The sequence below is a fragment of the Mercenaria mercenaria genome, chromosome 13, assembly GCF_021730395.1.
Source record: "Mercenaria mercenaria strain notata chromosome 13, MADL_Memer_1, whole genome shotgun sequence".
NCBI classification, from domain to species: domain Eukaryota; kingdom Metazoa; phylum Mollusca; class Bivalvia; order Venerida; family Veneridae; genus Mercenaria; species Mercenaria mercenaria.
Window position 1 is genome coordinate 13,710,997 of NC_069373.1, and position 17,506 is coordinate 13,728,502.

The window sequence follows — 17,506 nt, forward strand, 5'->3', positions numbered from 1 at the left end:
AGTATTAGTAAAACAATGTAAATGTATTCGGACATATAGAGAATATTAGGTTACTGTCTTATAAATTTAAATTTATTAAGTGAGTCGGAGAAAATATAAAAGTCGAGGCTCTGCCGAGACTTTTATTTTTTCGTAGACGAACTTAATATATCTAAATTTATAAGACAGTAACCTAATGTTCTATTCATCCTACCTTCTGATCTAAAATCATTCTTTAATTAAAATTCAAAATCTACCACCAACTAGATCTGAGTCTGTCTTGCACAGAAATTAATACGCCCCACCATTACACAAACAGGTCTTTAAAATAAAAATATTATAAAATTAGAGCCGAAAAACAAAGGCTAACCTTGTTCTGCTTTGTGTCTGACTTCTCTGTTCTGCTGAACATTAAAGAATAATTTTAATTTGCTGCCAAGTGAAGTTTTGTCCGAAGTTCAGTTGAATGTCGGATTGCCCATCCTCACCAAGCAAACGATTGACGAGACATATACACGCCTTATCGCCGCTTGACAAAACGAATAGGCAAACCGTTTCCTCGATATTTTTATTCAATAACACTCCATTACTGATGCAATATATTTCTAGATTGACGAGTAGAAAGCTAAAATTCTGAACAAACGCTATACATGAGTCACTTTCCGTTTCTCCGAGCGTTTCCGTTATAAAAACTTTTTGTAGTAATTGCAAGTACGGTATGCATACACTATACATTTGTGATGGTCTCACATACCTAATAAAAGCGCGTTTATGAAAATAATTGCATAAATATGTCTTTTAGCAGTTATTCTCAAAAACAAGATGGCGTCGTTTTAAAAAAAAATCCAAAAAGTAGTCCGCCAAGCTTTATTTAGTCACTGACCAGATAAAGCAAAATTTATCTGACCCCTTGATTTTTGCCTTTATTTTGCATGAAGGTAGGATAAAAAATCTTTAAGATCATTTGGAAGCATAGACTGGAAGTCTAAATCAGAGATATTGAATGGTCTCCATGATGCCAAAGGACAGAAAATATAACACTGAATCCAGTTTTTCGGAGACTTTATACGAGCGCCACACGGCAAGTTATCAACGTTTGTATATATATCATCCAACATAGTCGTTTACTTATGTGGCATACATATTCAACAATCATACATGTATCTTCTGGTGTTGTGGAAGCAATAATGATAACTGTGATTTATGTGGTAAAAGATATATTTAATGTTTTTCCACTTTGTGAAAACACTCTGCTGTTTCTTTTCACGAACTTGCAGTGTTTTGAATAGCATTTCACTTTTTTAAATAATTTAAACGGAAAATACTACTTCATACAGTTCTCGTAAATTAACCGTCACGATCTGAGGCTTACTGGTTCCGGACTGGATTTATAACATTTTCGTTTGTAATTAGTTTATTCCTTGAATGTGTTTTCGGAATGTTCTTGTATGAACACTGAAAAGTTCTCCTAAAATGGGAACGTGTAATGTCAAAGCACAGAAACACTATAATTACGTTTAAATACACTTTAAATATTTGGAATAAAACTATTTTCTTCTCAGTGAATAATGAAGTCTGTTTGCCCTATATTGTACTTTGTACCAGAGACGCATATTAAACGTATTCAGGACTAGAACGAAATATGACGAACCAGTGGCCGTCCGCTTCAACACCAACCTTTCACACTACGGATGACTTCGCGGTGATGGGACTGGAAAAGCTACACGGCACGGACATGTACTTTTAATTATTATTTGATATAATATGTATAAAATGGACATTCATTGGTTACTAACTGATAAAAACACCCTCTCCGCGCAAACACAATATTGCTTTGACATAGCTGCCCCTGCTTTAAAGATGTACTGCAAGAGGCCTATTATTTAAAATTGGAACTTGAGATGAAGGGAAGTGGCGTAATTCCAAACTTTCAGTTGTTAATCATGTTCTGAAAGTTTTTAATACAAGCTCAATCGGATTATTTCTCTGATAAAGTAAATCTATATAGTTGTAACCAAAAAGGTCTATCGGAGATAATCAAATATCTAGGAGATGTCGGCCCTCAGAGTTATCATACAATGAATTTGCATAGAATTTTAGTGACTTTTTTCATAAATATACCAGAGATGAGATTACATTGCATAGCCAGAAAAACTTTGATCCGGTAGATTTAAATTGTACAGATTATCATAAAATGTGCACTGTCTAGTTTATTTCGCTCCTGCAACAACAAAAAATTACAAGAAATTACTAGTATACAAAAATTCTAACAATCCGTTGACGATAAACTCTTACCTACAAATGTCTTAAAAACAAGGACAAAAGTTCAACATGAAAAGCCACATTCAAAGATCGCAGCCGCCTATACAACACTCTTCGTGGAAATATGGGTTTGTGAAGCTATAAACACGTACACATTAGTTGTACACAGAAACTTAATTGCAGTTATAATGAGAAGTGATAGACAGAAAACATACAAGAAAAAGGAACACCGTAGGGTACCGTCTTGGAAAGGTCAGTGGAGTTTAAACAAGTTTAAAAATTTAATAGTTTAAATACATTCACGGTGATAGTATATACTTAAGAATACGCGCAATAGCTATTACGAAGTACAATTGCCTTGAAGACTGCAGGCCCGTGTCCAATATCATCCCTATTGAAACAACCTTCGGAAAGGTGTAAAGTGCCCGTTCAAGGCGGAATCTGTATTAAACCAAATTGCATCTGTATACAAAAGGTTTCATAAACTTATCCGGCTTTGACGTACAGAATGTCATCGTACAGTCTCTTGACAACATGCTGTAACATGGCTAGTGCTTTTTGGTGTGTCCACAGTTTTTGAGTCCCAGACAAAACACACAGACAACACAGATATTGAACATCGGCATATCTAAGTAAACGCTTTCTTGCACACCGGACTGGCGTTTCTTGCACACCGGACTGGCGTTTCCGGTAATTTTCCCCATGCCGGCAAAACCAATCTGGCATCCCCATGTTGTTAATGACAACTAGTGGTTCATGCACTGATAATTTATTGTTTATGTAAAATACGAAAAAGCAGGTACCTTGATAGTTTCTCTCCGTTCCTTATAGTATATTTCTCGATTCAAAATACATTACTTTACCATAAGAACATAACGTTACGCTACAAACGAAAAAACTAAAGTGGAACTTTGTTATTGTGCGTAACGCAAAACATCATGATGTCACTTCTGTTTACGAACGTTAATTTCCCGCGCTTAGTGTTCATTCTCTACTATAAGAAAGAGTGCTATAAGGAAAGTATTTCTACCTGTTATTTGTAAAATACGGTATGCAAGAAAAATAATCTTAGACTACCAGAATAAAATGCTAGCATGTATACGTTATGCAAGAAAAAATATCAGTCATGTGTTTACGAATCGGAAGGAAATATCCGTCCCTAGGCCACCTGCGCACGAGCGGTAATTCGGCAAGCCTCATTACCGCCTAATGTGCAGATGCTCTCGGGACTGATATTTCTATCCGATCCGTAAACACATGACAGATATTTTTCCGGTGATTTTACCCATGCCGGCAAAACCCATCTGGCACCCCCTATGTCAGACGACTCTCGTGCTGTTAATGACAACTAGTGGTTCATGCACTGATAAAATATTGTTTATGTAAAAATTCGAAAAAAACAGGTACCTTGATAGTTTCTCTCCGTTCCTTATAGAATATTTCTCGATTCAAAATATGTAACTTTACCGTAAGAACATAAGCAAGCCTCATTACCGCCCAATGCGCAGGTGCGCTCGGAACGGATATTTCTATCCGATTCGTAAACACATGACAGATATTATTGATCTTACAGTTATGCACTAAATACTTCGGTGTCATAATACAGATGTTTCATCATTTCTACGCTAGATTTCATACAGTTGCTGTGGCTAGGCATGATGCCTTTCAACACAACAATGGTTGTCTAGCTCATGTTATCTCGTAGATGCATTGTAACAAGCTGAAGCACAATGCTGATAAAACGTGAATAATGTTCATAACATCGAAGCATAAATCCAGGCGTATTGGTTCCATCAGGTTCTACGTGCATTCTCAAGCTAATATATGAGAAAAATAATAGAAGTGTACATAAAGGAACATAAGATCAAAAATCAAATGTGTCATCAGTTTTGCGAGAGTTTATGGCTGTTGGAGCTTAGTGAACAACATTCTAAGGTTATGAGGATCTCCTACAGTCAACACGAGGAAACTGATACGCTGGCTGCCTATTAAAATCCGCATTTGTTTTTATATACAACACTTCACAAAGGACAGATAAATCTCTTCATGCGAAATAGTAAAAGCTATAAGTCTTTGAATGTTTAATATTTATTTAAGGTTTATATTGGTATTTTGATATTCATGTATAGTTAATCTAATTAGCAGGATTAAAAAAATCGTTTCCATTGGTACCCTAGAATGTTTTCTGTAAAGCACTTTGAACGTGTTTTATTCAGAAAAGAAATGATACATGATAAATGTGGGATAATAAAATGAATTACGCTAACAGGACATATTTGTATTTGTTTCAGATGCGCATTTCAATTTTTCTGCGGATATTAATCAAGAGCCGAAGCATTTGAAGTATATTCATTAAATTTTGACAGGCAAAAGGTTTGCCCTTTGTCAGACATGTCTGTCAATGATCAATAACAAATTCAATCTTGGAGAGACACAAAACTTCCGGTAGGTCATGCACGAACGTGATAGAAAATTAGATTATTGTGCTGTAAATTACGCATAAAGTCGTCTAGCAAAGCAATCCAGTTAATTTTGTCATCCCATTCTATATCAAGGACATACAATCTAAGACGTTCAAAGCTTCGAAATATTAATCATTGTTAAAAAGGGACCAAGTACAAATAAAATATCATTTCAGTGCCAACGTAAAAATTTTAATTGAATTGCATTTAGTCAAAAGGTATGCATCAATTTAGATAGATATTTTATATTTCTTATACAGTGCAACCTCTGTAGAGCAACAACTTTTGGGAGATACAAATATTGACTGTTATGTAGAGGTTGTTGTTCTGGAGAGGTAAATTTGATAGTATATTTCAGCTTAGGGAAATTTTGATGATGTTGTTATAGAGAGGTTTTTGCTTAAGAAAGGGCCGTTCTGGGGATGTTGTACTGTTTTATACATTTGCTGGTGAATAGTCAAAGTGTCCGATGCATGTCATTACGTGATAGCAGAAATAATTTTCATATTTTTTCTTCAAGTTTCACTTTAGTCAAGTACAATCCAGTGTAGAAATATAGAACGGTCAATAGCACGATATATGTAAGTTATACATATAAGTGATGCAATAATGTATGGTACACAAACATTCAGTAGGTAAGAGCGTTGGTCTACGGATCGCGGGGTCGCGAGTTCGATCCTCGGGCGGGGCGTATGTTCTCCGTGGCTATTTCATAAACGACATTGTGTCTGAAATCATTAGTCCTCCACCTCTGATTCATGTGGGGAAGTTGGCAGCTACTTGCGGAGAACAGGTTTGTACTGGTACAGAATCCGGGAACACTGGTTAGGTTAACTGCCCGCCGTTATATAACTGAAATACTGTTGAAAAACGGCGTTAAACCCAAAACAAGCAAACAAGCAAGCACAAACATTAAATCAAAGTTTTATTATACAAAGTCGATTCTTCTTTTTCTTTTATATCCACATTAGGATTCTGAAAAACAAAAGCGTGACCTGGTCTGGTAATAAAATTTGGTCTCAACCTCATCTTAATCTTCACGTTTTATTAGTTTGGCAAATGTCTTAAAAATGCATGAGATCTTCTTTCACGGTAAGCAAAGTCTTGAATTAATGATTAATAAATGATTACCTCATTCCGACAGTGACGTGTAGTCAGATAACAATAAAAAGTAACTCCAATACAAATAAATGGCTAAACTCTGTATTTTTAGAAACTAATGGTTAGTAGACCGTATAGAATTGTAGTTTCAACATGGTGTCAAATATGGCGGCGGTCCACCTCTAGGGTGTTTAATGTTGCAGGTTTTTAAATGCTGAATTTGAGAAATAGTTTTTACAATTTAGTAGTTAAATATCTTCATAAAAGACAATGTAGATGTGTATAACGTAGAAATATAATGATTAACACTAAATAATGGGTAAATGCTATTTTTAAAAAGTTGTCATAATAATCTCCGACATCGTGTACGACTGGCTTATACGAACCCAGTATTTTACACTCATTATATATATGTCTTCGGTTTTTGTAAACGTTATTGTACGTTCTTGTCAGTCAGAAGTAGTTGCTAAGTTTCAAATGAATAACATAATACTTAAATTATTTGACTGGTTTTCAGATACCCCAATCCGACATGTTAATACTGACATTCTTGCATGGGCGAAAAGCACTAGAAACTTTTACATTATTCCCGTGTGTCATCTTCAGTTATATTTTTACATTATTCCAGTGTGTCATCTTCAGTTATATTTTGCATTAGGGGTGCATTAGCCCTTAATATGAAGTGAACTGCCTAGCCCTTGTACAAGAGTAGGATCTTATTAAATTATAACCTACCGGACTTCAGAAGTTTATTTGTTAGAGATGTAAACAAGGGGACAAAAATCCAGTATAACGCAGCGACTCCAAAACGAAACAAAACACATAATAGTGCTTGTATGTATGTGTAGATGACTCACATCTAGACAAAGTGAAACAAATATACATTGTACAACAGGAATTAAACAAAACAAATTAGCAATAGGATATAGCCTTTGAATGATCTGTGACGAGAACACAACTGGGAGTTCTATAACAGTTACTGGTCACCCACTCTAGACCTAACCGCTAGACCTAGAATTTATAGCGGCCCTCTCCTGTTGCCCGAACCCTGCTCATTTTAAGAAAGGTAAAGGGAGAGAGTTTTTTAAAAAGCTTATAGCTTTCTACTCAATCCTATATGTTTGTATATTTAACAATTTACTGTAACAGAGGTAATTATGTCAATAAAATACTGTTTAAACCAAAGGTAAAGGCATGGACAAAGGCGGAATGTCAGTCTGATCCATCAGCGGTTTCTTATCAACATGGGAACCATTGAAGACCAGTGGTATGGGAAAATGTGGAAGCTCGGCTCTTTAACTGTCCCTATCTTATTCCTTCATTTGCCTGTTTTGGCCTCAAGTATGTTTTACTTATTGTTTTCATTTTGGTATTATACATGTTAAAAATGCACACATCAATACACTGCTGTAGAGATTCGATTTGGGAGTACTGCGCTCAAACTTTATTTTTTGTTTTGTTCTTTGTTTTATATTAATTTTACTTTCAAAGCAAATGGTTAATTACAATCTAAATATACCCTCACCTTGCCTTGATCACTTTAAACAGTATTTGTCTAATAAGATCAGTAGTGCAAAAGTGATATTAGTCATACAATTAAGGTAAGTTCCCACAAACATGTGTCATATATCCAGCTTTTCGTCTAGTATAGTATAAAGTATACACAGATACATTGTTTTCAATGAATATACCTAGCCTTTTGACCATTCATTTGTGAAAATAATATGAGCCGTGCCATGGGAAAACCAACATAGTGGGTTTGCGACCAGCATGGATCCAGACCAGCCTGCGCATCCGCGCAGTCTGGTCAGGATCCATGCTGTTCGCTAACGGTTTCTCTAATTGCAGTAGACTTTTAAAGCGAACAGCATGGATCCTGACCAGACTGCGCGGATGCGCAGGCTGGTCTGGATCCCTGCTGGTCGCAAACCCACTATGTTGGTTTTCTCATGGCGCGGCTCATATGTTAAATTCATACGTTAGAGACCGTAATCCTAACCGCCGTAGAAATGGGTCAGTGCTACACTAGTGCTATCTGGATTATACGAATGTATAATAATTGATAATATAACAGTCAGTATAATTTCTAATACCTACTGGGCAATTAAATTTTGACTTCTCATATCTCATGATTCTGACTTCTTTCTGAGGGAATACCTAGCACATATACATTGGACTAACAAGTTTATTTTTGATCAACCATGTTGTTCACAGCTCATCAACCGTCAACATCAATGAGATAGATTTTATCAATTTTATGCAACGAGTTTATTAAATTCAATGTTGAAAGACGCAAATGTAACAACTAAACATGTTGAGAGCTTTTCCAACTGAAACATTTCTTCTTTCATTACCTATTAAAAAGACCAAGTTACTTCGACCAATGTCACCTGTACCTAAAACGACCTCAACGTCGAAGCTTTGTGTAAAACCAAAAGTACATAACGGCTTTATTTCACTCCCGCGACGTCAAAAATGTGATAAAGCTATTAATCTGAAACTTAAAACAGACTTGTAGGATTATTAGACATGTTCTCAAAAGTTTGACCTTCTTTTTTGACAAAACTATTTCCTTTCGGTACATGAAAAATATCCCAAATTGACGTTTCCTGTAATATGTCTGAAGTCTATGAATGTATTGCAATGAAACTCCAAACAAACCATTTTGATCATCATGCAAGTTCCGTAAATTGCCTTTTTTAACAATATTATTCCCCCCCCCCATGGACTTATAAAATGTGTTAAAATTGTTGTTTTCCTCGAATCTCCTTGACCATACCACAAGTTGTTATAACAAGTTCCATCAATTTCTAAGTTTCGTTTTTTTTCTGGAAACGTATTCTAAATTTCATAAATTTTACTCAATAGTTTTCATCAGAAAGTGTAATATAAATGTCAGTCTCGATATTCATATCGCTTGTTTGTGTGATAAAATTAGTCACAGACCAGTGTCAATTCTTAAATAAATGATGTTAATATTTAATTTATTACTAATCTATACTGGTGGTGCTTTCGTCGTGGTATGCAATTTACTTGGAAATATTTTTTTTTAATGTCACAAAAATACACATAAAAATTTTGTTTTTAGAAAAGAAGTGAACACTATTTCATAAGAATAAAGTAGATTTAGAATTTGTTCTAGAATTTTTAAATTTCGCCGCAATATTATTATGGTCTATTTCGATAGGGAGCGACAAAGACGTTACGTTACTTTGTTCTTTTTGTCAATATATTCACTGATTACGTTTTCGTTATGTTGTAAATTCTACATATTTAAGTGCGTGTGTTTTCTTTTTACTTTTGAAAAATGTGTTGAAGTGATACAGTGAGTTAATTTATATGATTGCATAAATTATTTATTTATGTTATAAATACCATATTGTTCATATTGTATCTTTACTTTTTTACATCAATGTTTATGCTTTACCGTTGGCGTTTGCAATATGACTTCTCCTCGGCGATATATGACCGTTTTGTGTCGATTCGCCGTAAAACCCAGCTCACTCACTCACTCACTCACTCACTCATATTGTTCTACGATTTACGCTAAATTTCGAAAAAAGTACTTTGTATGATTACCAAAATGACAGCTGTTTTGTTTCTTTATATAATCACCATTGCATTCAAACAGAAAAATCCTTTTGCTGTAGACTAATGGTCGCTAACATTGACATGTCTTAATATATGTTTTATTGTGGATTTGTGTCTAGTGATACGAAAGGTTTTCTTTATTTATTTCTTTCCGTCTGCCTGTCTGTTTATCTGTAATATGCATGTATGTCTTTTTATATGTCTATTTATGTTTCATATATTTAACCTTATAAATACTTAATTATCTTTATTATTTTTATAACTTTCTACCTTATGTATTGAGAGTAACGATTATTTTATTGAAGTATTCCACAATATTTGATTCACTAGTAAAGGCAGTGTCACCTGCGGAATATATCTAAGTACTACGTATTTCAAAGGAAAAGAAAAGATTTGAAAGGAAAAGAAAAGAAATTTACTTTGGTACTTGCTGTCGTTGTAAAATGTTTCAAGTGCGATATACGCTTTTATCTTTCATATGGAATTACTAATTCATTATGACATTGTCTATATTGTATAAGAGAAAATCATTCAAAAAGATCTAAATAATTATCTTGGATCAATCTTAAAAACAAGGAAGAATATTCAACAGGGAAAGCCACGTTCTAAAAAACGCAGCCTCCCCAAACGCGCACACGATCAATACACGCACACCACACACAAAGCAAACACACAAGGACAAAACAAACAAACAAAGGAACACATTGGGGCACCGCCTTGGAACGGTCAATAGCAAAACCACCACTGGGGATCTTAAACCGTTTTATGGTCCACCTAACCTCATTCTTACCCCCACCATGTTCCAAAGTCACAGGACAGTGTAAATAAAAGTTATCCCCGCCCGGTGAAACCCTAACATACGCAAAGGCAACAGAAGGCATGTAATGTAAAACGGCGATATATGACCATTTTGTGTCGATTCGCTGTAAAACCCAACTCACTCACTCACTCACTGACGGTATTTCTAAAGTCTTTGCCAATGTTTCAGTTGTTTAGACATAGATTTCCAGCAAAAGTATCAATGCTTCCTTTTGAAACTGAGGTATTGTGATCATACTGCGTCCGGCGTCCATGTGTCCGTCCGAGCGACTTAAAAGAAAAAGAGGGCCATCTAGCAGTAAAGAGAACAAAAGAGATCAATAGCTTCAATCCGTAAACAATAGAATAAAGGGCCAGGACCCCCTATTCAAACAAAAGAAAATAACGAAGAAATGGCCCCCTCTTCCATTTCGGTTGGATGTCCGTCCGTCGTCAACAATTGTGTTTAAAAGACATGTCCTAAACCACTGAACGGATTTTGATGAAACTTAGCATGGATGTTTCTTGGATAGTTCTCTACCAAATTTATTCAAACGGTTCTGCTTGGTTGCACATAGGAGCTGCCAGAGCTAAAAACAGAAAAAGCTTCACGGACACCTCCTCCTAAACCGGTGGTGTGATTTTGAAATGATTTCACTCAAATGGTCCTTATGTCACCCTCTACCAAGATTGTTCAAATTATTTTGATTCGTCACCAGGCTTCGTGGTTACTTTTCCCTATATATGTATATAGTCGAAACTTTAAAAATCTTCTTGTCTGAAACTGTACGGTCTGGGCTTTTGTTATTTGGTATGTTGCATTGCCTAGTAGTCATCTATCAAGATTGTTTGAATTATGCCCCTTGGGCGAAAAGAGGCCCCGTCTTGGGGGTCCCCAAGTTTTACATAGACTTGTATTGGAAACAAGCGGGTCATGAAGGCCCTGTATCGCTCACCTGACCTATTGACCTAAAGAAGATCAAGATTAACATTCTGACCAAGTTTCATTAAGATATGGTCATAGATGTGGCCTCTAAAGTGTTAACTAGCTTTTCCTTTGGTTTGACCTGGTGACCTAGTTTTTGACCCCACATAATTCAGACTTGAACTTGACCTAAAGATCATCAAGATTAACATTCTGACTATGTTTCATGAAGATAGTCATAAATGTGGCCTCTAGAATGCTAACAAGCTTTTCCTTTGATTTGACCTAGTGACCTAGTTTTTGACCCTACCTGACCAAGATTCGAACTTTACCTATAGATTATCAAGATTACTATTCTGAACAAGTTTCATTAAGATATGTCATAAACGTGGCCTCTACAGTGTTAAGTAGCTTTTTCTTTGATTTGACCTGGTGGCCTAGTTTTTGATCCTACATGGCCCAGATTCAAACTGGACCTTGAGATCACCAAGATTAACATTCCATCCAAGTTTCATGAAGATATAGTCATAAATTTGGCCTCTACAGTATAAACAATCTTTTCCTATGATCTGACCTGGTTACCTAGTTTTTGACCCCGGATGACCCAATATCGAACTTGTCTAAGATTTTATTGAGGGTAGCATTCTGACCAAGTTTCATAAAAGTTGGCCCAAAATTGTGACCTCTAGAGTGTAAGCAAGCTTTTCCTTTGATTTGACTTGGTGACCTAGTTTTTAACCCCAGGTGACCCAATATCAAACTGAGGGTAACATTCTGTCCATGTTTCATTAAAATTAGGCCAAAATTGTGACCTCTAGACTGTTAACAGTCAAATTGTTGACGACGACGGACGGCGGTTACAAAAGCTCACCTTGAGCACTTCGTGCTCAGGTGAGCTAAAAGCTTTAAAAAATCTTTTTGTCTGAAAGCCTTTGATATTTTGTGTGTAGCATTGCCTAGTGGTTGTCTACAAAGATTGTTCAAATTATGCCTCTGGGGTGAATAGAGGCCCAGCTCTGGGGGTCTCAAGTTTTACATAGACATATATATATAGGTAATCTCCTGAACCGATGGTCTGATTTTGAAATAATTTCACACAAATTGTTCTTATGTCATTCTCTACCAAGATTGTTATTATTATTTTGATTGGTCAAAAAAAAAAAAAAAAAAAAAAAAACACGGCCGCCAGAGGGCGTGGTCACTTTTCCCTATATGTATATAGTGGAATCTTTAAAAATCTTCTTGTGTGAAACTGTTAGCCCGATGTTAGAATAATTGTACATAAATGGTCCTTGTGTTATCCTAAATGATCCTTGTGTTATCCTTTATTCGTTTTCTTACTTTACACAGGTCAATTTTCAACGGGGTCAGTATTTAATATTACACCTGTATCCTGAAACCCAGTCGGCAATGCACTATAACTTGGGCTGACGTACCTGAAATACATAACATGCTTCAGTGCATCATTAAGCCCTCTTGAAAGGTGTAACAATTATTTGAACCCGTTTCCTGGTACATGAAAAATGACAAAACTGTTCTTTTGAATTTAATCGCCTTTGATGCCTTTATGTAAATTACCTGGAGGAAGTTTACATTTTACTGAACAGTGGTTGGTATTGAATGAAGGAATATGTATCATGGATGTATGTGTAAAACAATACCTCTGCAACGTAAGTTCATTTTGAAGTATGTTTTAAAGAGAAGAAAACGTTTGGTCATTGAGTATCCCCACACAACCTTTTTTCAAACACAACCTATTTTCGACCGCCTAGGACTTTGTATGATAAAAATCTTTGAAATTGTCTTTGATGTACTCTGAAAAAATATTCTGGCTTTCAAGTTTTGAAAAGAATCTGAATTTCATAGAAGTGAAAAAATATTGGCTACAAGTAAAATCCCAGGGCAGATAGACGTTCAAATGATCGGCTCCTTACAGTCTTTCCAAATAAAGAAAGTCTTAATTTAAACCTACTACTAGTGTTCTAGTTAAACAGAAAATTCATTCTTACAAAATGCAAAGAAAGTATTTTTCTTACTCGCTGATCTATGATAAAGAAGTGTACAAAACTTCAAAGCGCCAATGCTCGTAAAGTATTCTAGAAAATTGGACCTGAACACAAAATTAGTACAAAATGGGCCACAATTTTGACTAAATGTACGCGTAGGTTTCCTACTAACTCATCTAACTATGATGAACAATTGAACAAAGTATCAAAGCTAAAGCTCTTACAGTTCTAAGCAAGAGTGGACCAACACATCAATCTAAACACCAACACAATCGATTTTGTGGCAGCAATACATCGTTTTTAAATAAAGATTAAACGATCTAAAAATGAAAAGATACTTGAAGTATTAAAATGTGCAAACCAATTTTTGCAAGGTTGCAAATAGAATAGTGCAGCTGAGAAGTAAAGGATATTTACCATTTTAAATCATGAGGAGTCGTTACGCTTACCAAAAGCCCGCCCGCTTAGCTCAATAGGAAGAGCACAGATCTACGGATCGCGATCCCCAGGTGGCACGTATGTTCTACGTGACTAATTGATAAACATTGTGTCTGATATCATTCGACCTTCACCTCCGATTCATATGGGGAAGTTGGCAGTTGCTTGCAGAGAAAAGGTTTGTACTGGTACGGAATCCAGGAACACTGGTTAGGTTAGGTTAACTGCCTGCCGTTACCTAACTGAAATACTGTTGAAAAACGGCGTTAAACCCAAGACAAACAAACCTTTACCAAAACATTTTAAGGCTAGCCTAACTAAAGTATATTTGATTTATTTCCTGCACACCTGCATAGAGTATAGATGTGAAATTTGTGCTAATTTTCTCACTGCAAAATAAAAAGTGGAAACCCACAGGTCGTCCAACACGACAAAAGAAAAAGTTGCAGGCTCGGTTTGATTGAGCCTGTTATAGACGGTAGTGGAAATGCAAGCTACCGTCCACGCCCTCTAGACCCTGATTGAGCAGAACTCAACATTTACACATGTTATAAGTACCAGAATATAATTTAGAGAAATCCTCAGATTTATTTATTCGGCGGTGCTCATGGAACCTTCAATGATGCACAGAGTACAATTCCATGAAAAGCGGCGTATGGTTCCTCCCCACTCCCCCCACCCACTCCAAAAAAATGGCTTTGCCCTAATCGAGAAAACAATGGGCAGTACTAAACAAACTGAAATTTAGAGAGAGGGTCTGTGGTTATGGAGCCTGCGTATCGCGGAAACTGCACAAAGATAAAATTAAAAAACAGGCACCATATCCAAGGGTAAACCAATACAACAACTGCACTTAATTTTCCTCCGATATATGACCATTTTGTGTCGATTCGCCGTAAAGCCCAACTCACTCACTCACTACCGTTTTCAGAAATGTATTTAATTTTATCAGCCAAGTATTGATTTTGATCAATGCCTAGAAGATTAAAGGGGTGTGGCAAAATACCTTACATAATGGGGGTAGGGGGATGTAATGTGGCGTTGGATGTTTGGTTTGGGGGTTTTGTGGAGGCGGGTGATTGAATATTCAGGCATAGGCAGACACCTTAGTAAAACCACCGACCTGCCGTAAGCCAGCTGGATGAGTTCCTAAAAAGAAGAATTCTATAATCCAAGCGAGTGAATTTAAGTTAGTGTCATTAACCCCGTTTCAATCGTAAATTTCTCAACTTAAACGCGCAGTTCGGTGAATGGGTACCGAGTATATTGAACAAGCGATAATTTATCTTCCATCGTGCACCAGTCACATTGTCTCAATATTCCATATTGCTGAGATTATAAACATATTTTATGCTTTCGTCAACGTTACAGAAAAAATTTGCTTGACCTTCCCTAATGAACATCCGGTCTAGAGGTCTAGGCAGTGTGCACATGTTCGGCGAAATGTAAACAAACAAAAACAGTATTTAAAAAAAAATCACATTTTTACAATAAAACTCGAAATAATGAATGAAATTCATCTTGTATATGATCTTTAATTTGAAATCGTACATTGGTCTGCATCTGTTCTGTTTGTTTTATTCATTTTGCACATATATGCTGCATTTTCACATTTTAGCGAACACGTGTAGCAAAATGACGATTGACAAACATTTTCACGTTAGCCAGTCAGAATGGTTTTGTAATCTAGAAACACTTCAAAACCAAGTTATTGGTACGACTCACACCTTTAAAATACTCGAGGTCCGTGACTTTTACTGTTTTTACAAACGATTTATACACTTCATGCTCGATTTTCACTGTGAGCCGGACCTAGGGACAAGCTGAAGTTTTGCTGTGAAAATAAGGTTACTAAGCTATACATTTTCAGAAAAATCAGCTTGATACCAGGTCCGACTCATATTGAATTTCCATTTTTTTTCGCATTTTTAGCGCCACTTTTCTTTGAAGAAAATAGGATAACGTGCTCATCTCTAAGCAACCAAACATCCAACAGATACGCGGAAGTTTTGTTTTAATCTTGACGCTGATAACTAAAGGTTGATTTTATAAGAAAATTAAATGTTTAGAGCCGAGTTTAAAGCGAAAGTGAAACTGAAAGTAGATATTTCGATGATCAGTTACATGTTTTACATGAGAATAAACTGTATTTCGGCATTATATTCCAGTTGATCAAATATCTTTTTAGCGTAAAAAACAAAGACAAATGTCTTAGATAGACGTAACAATCAATTAATTTTTGTTCATTACCGACGTCTGGTCTTATATCTTGGTGGATTTTGAAAAATGTAGTTAATTACCAATGAAATGGTGTTATTTCACATGGATATTTAGTGGCCGCGGCCATTTTTGGTTCTTATCATTTCACGTTCAAAGTTTTAACTACTTACATTTCACAAGATCAAGCTCCAACTGTAGCTGGTCTATATAGATACATAGGCAGCTGTAAGGATAAAAATTTCCGTTTCATGTGCGATGTTGTCTTTAACTACGTGCTGGCAATATTTGCATTTCGTTGTGGTATAAGACGAAATAATACCGATTATATTATGGCTGGAAAAAGTAAATTCATGAAATTAATATATGGCTTATTTATTTATTTATTTGGGTTTTACGGCGCACCAACACAGTATAGGTTATATTATATGGCTTAAGCCATACAAATGATCACAGAACCCGTGTACAGGAAGCCAAAAACCCGTGTTCAGGAAGTCACGTGATGAAATAAACTTAACATTATAAAACAATAACAAAAAAAAAAAATAATTATCGGAACACCATGTACATTAATTAATAAAACAAAGAATTCGTTTATATTAGCTGCTGAATCCGTATGATAAACGGTCACGGGGAAGCTGAAGTTGAACAGATGAACAGAAATCATTTACCAATGTAAATTTCATTGACATTTATTTACAAGTTTTTTCAGCCCATATTGTAGGTGTTCTTCAAAAGCCCTCGTTTTTACCCCAACTTTTCAAAAAATGGTGGAGGTTGGATGTTGACAAAACATTTCATATTGCCAAGTACAAGTGAAAAGCGTTTAACAGAAGTTCCGTCTACGTTCGAAAATTCGGATAAATATGAAAAGAAGACGATTTAATACGCTTCTTTCTATAAATAAGCTGTTTAGCTCGTTCTAGCTACATAGCTCCGTCGGGTAATGAAACAAGACCTGTTTTACGCATATTGTTGTATGACAATCTGTATTTCCGATTTCGATAGATCATATAATGTCTTAGCTTCAGTTTGAGACCAATATCAGCTTTTAACGCACTTGTTTTATCGAGTTATACGAGTTCCAAGCAGACCGTGCTATCCTGCACGTGGTGTATTCTTGCACCGTGTGACGTCATAGAGTACTAGGTCGCGCGGCTTTATTCTATTTAAGTCCTCTCAGCATCTTTTTGATAACAGTAGCACCGGTCACTACATTGAAAATGTACCCTCATATGGAGGTTAGGACCCAATTTAGTTAACTAAACATTGAACCTGTCACTGATCCTAGATCTTTACCCATTTTCATATAAATCTAGTTTATCTGTTATACAGTTTAAAAACAAGGACGAATATTCAACATATTAACCCACTTTCGAACATGACCCGATCTGACAATGCACAATTTGGTTTAACCAGATTCTATTATAAGTTAATTACTGTCAGTTGACCCATGAAATTATAAAGGTGTACAGTAGGTCTTTAATAATATACATTGAACTGGACACATCTTTCTTGTCTCTGTAGATTAGAACCCAACCCAAATTTCTGACATTTAACGCCTGACTCATAGAAAGAAAAGAGAACATCATTCTCATTTTGGGGGACACAACAATAGTGAAAGCATGAGTAACATAGCTTTGCCTTGCATAGAAATTACATATTGTTATCCATTTTCCCTAATTGTGCATCTGTTCGATAATTTAGGACAAAAACATTAACTTCAT

General features: G+C 35.8%; 1 long non-coding RNA gene across 1 annotated transcript in view; it reads right to left on the reverse strand.

Annotated features, from left to right (window-relative positions):
• Window positions 1-1,020, reverse strand: part of LOC128547828 (uncharacterized) — a 283,211-nt gene extending 282,191 nt beyond the window's left edge. The window contains exon 1 of the long non-coding RNA XR_008366676.1: window positions 630-1,020. This is a non-coding gene — a long non-coding RNA (uncharacterized LOC128547828). The remainder of the gene's footprint in view (window positions 1-629) is intronic.
• Between the last annotated feature and the right edge of the window lie 16,486 nt (window positions 1,021-17,506).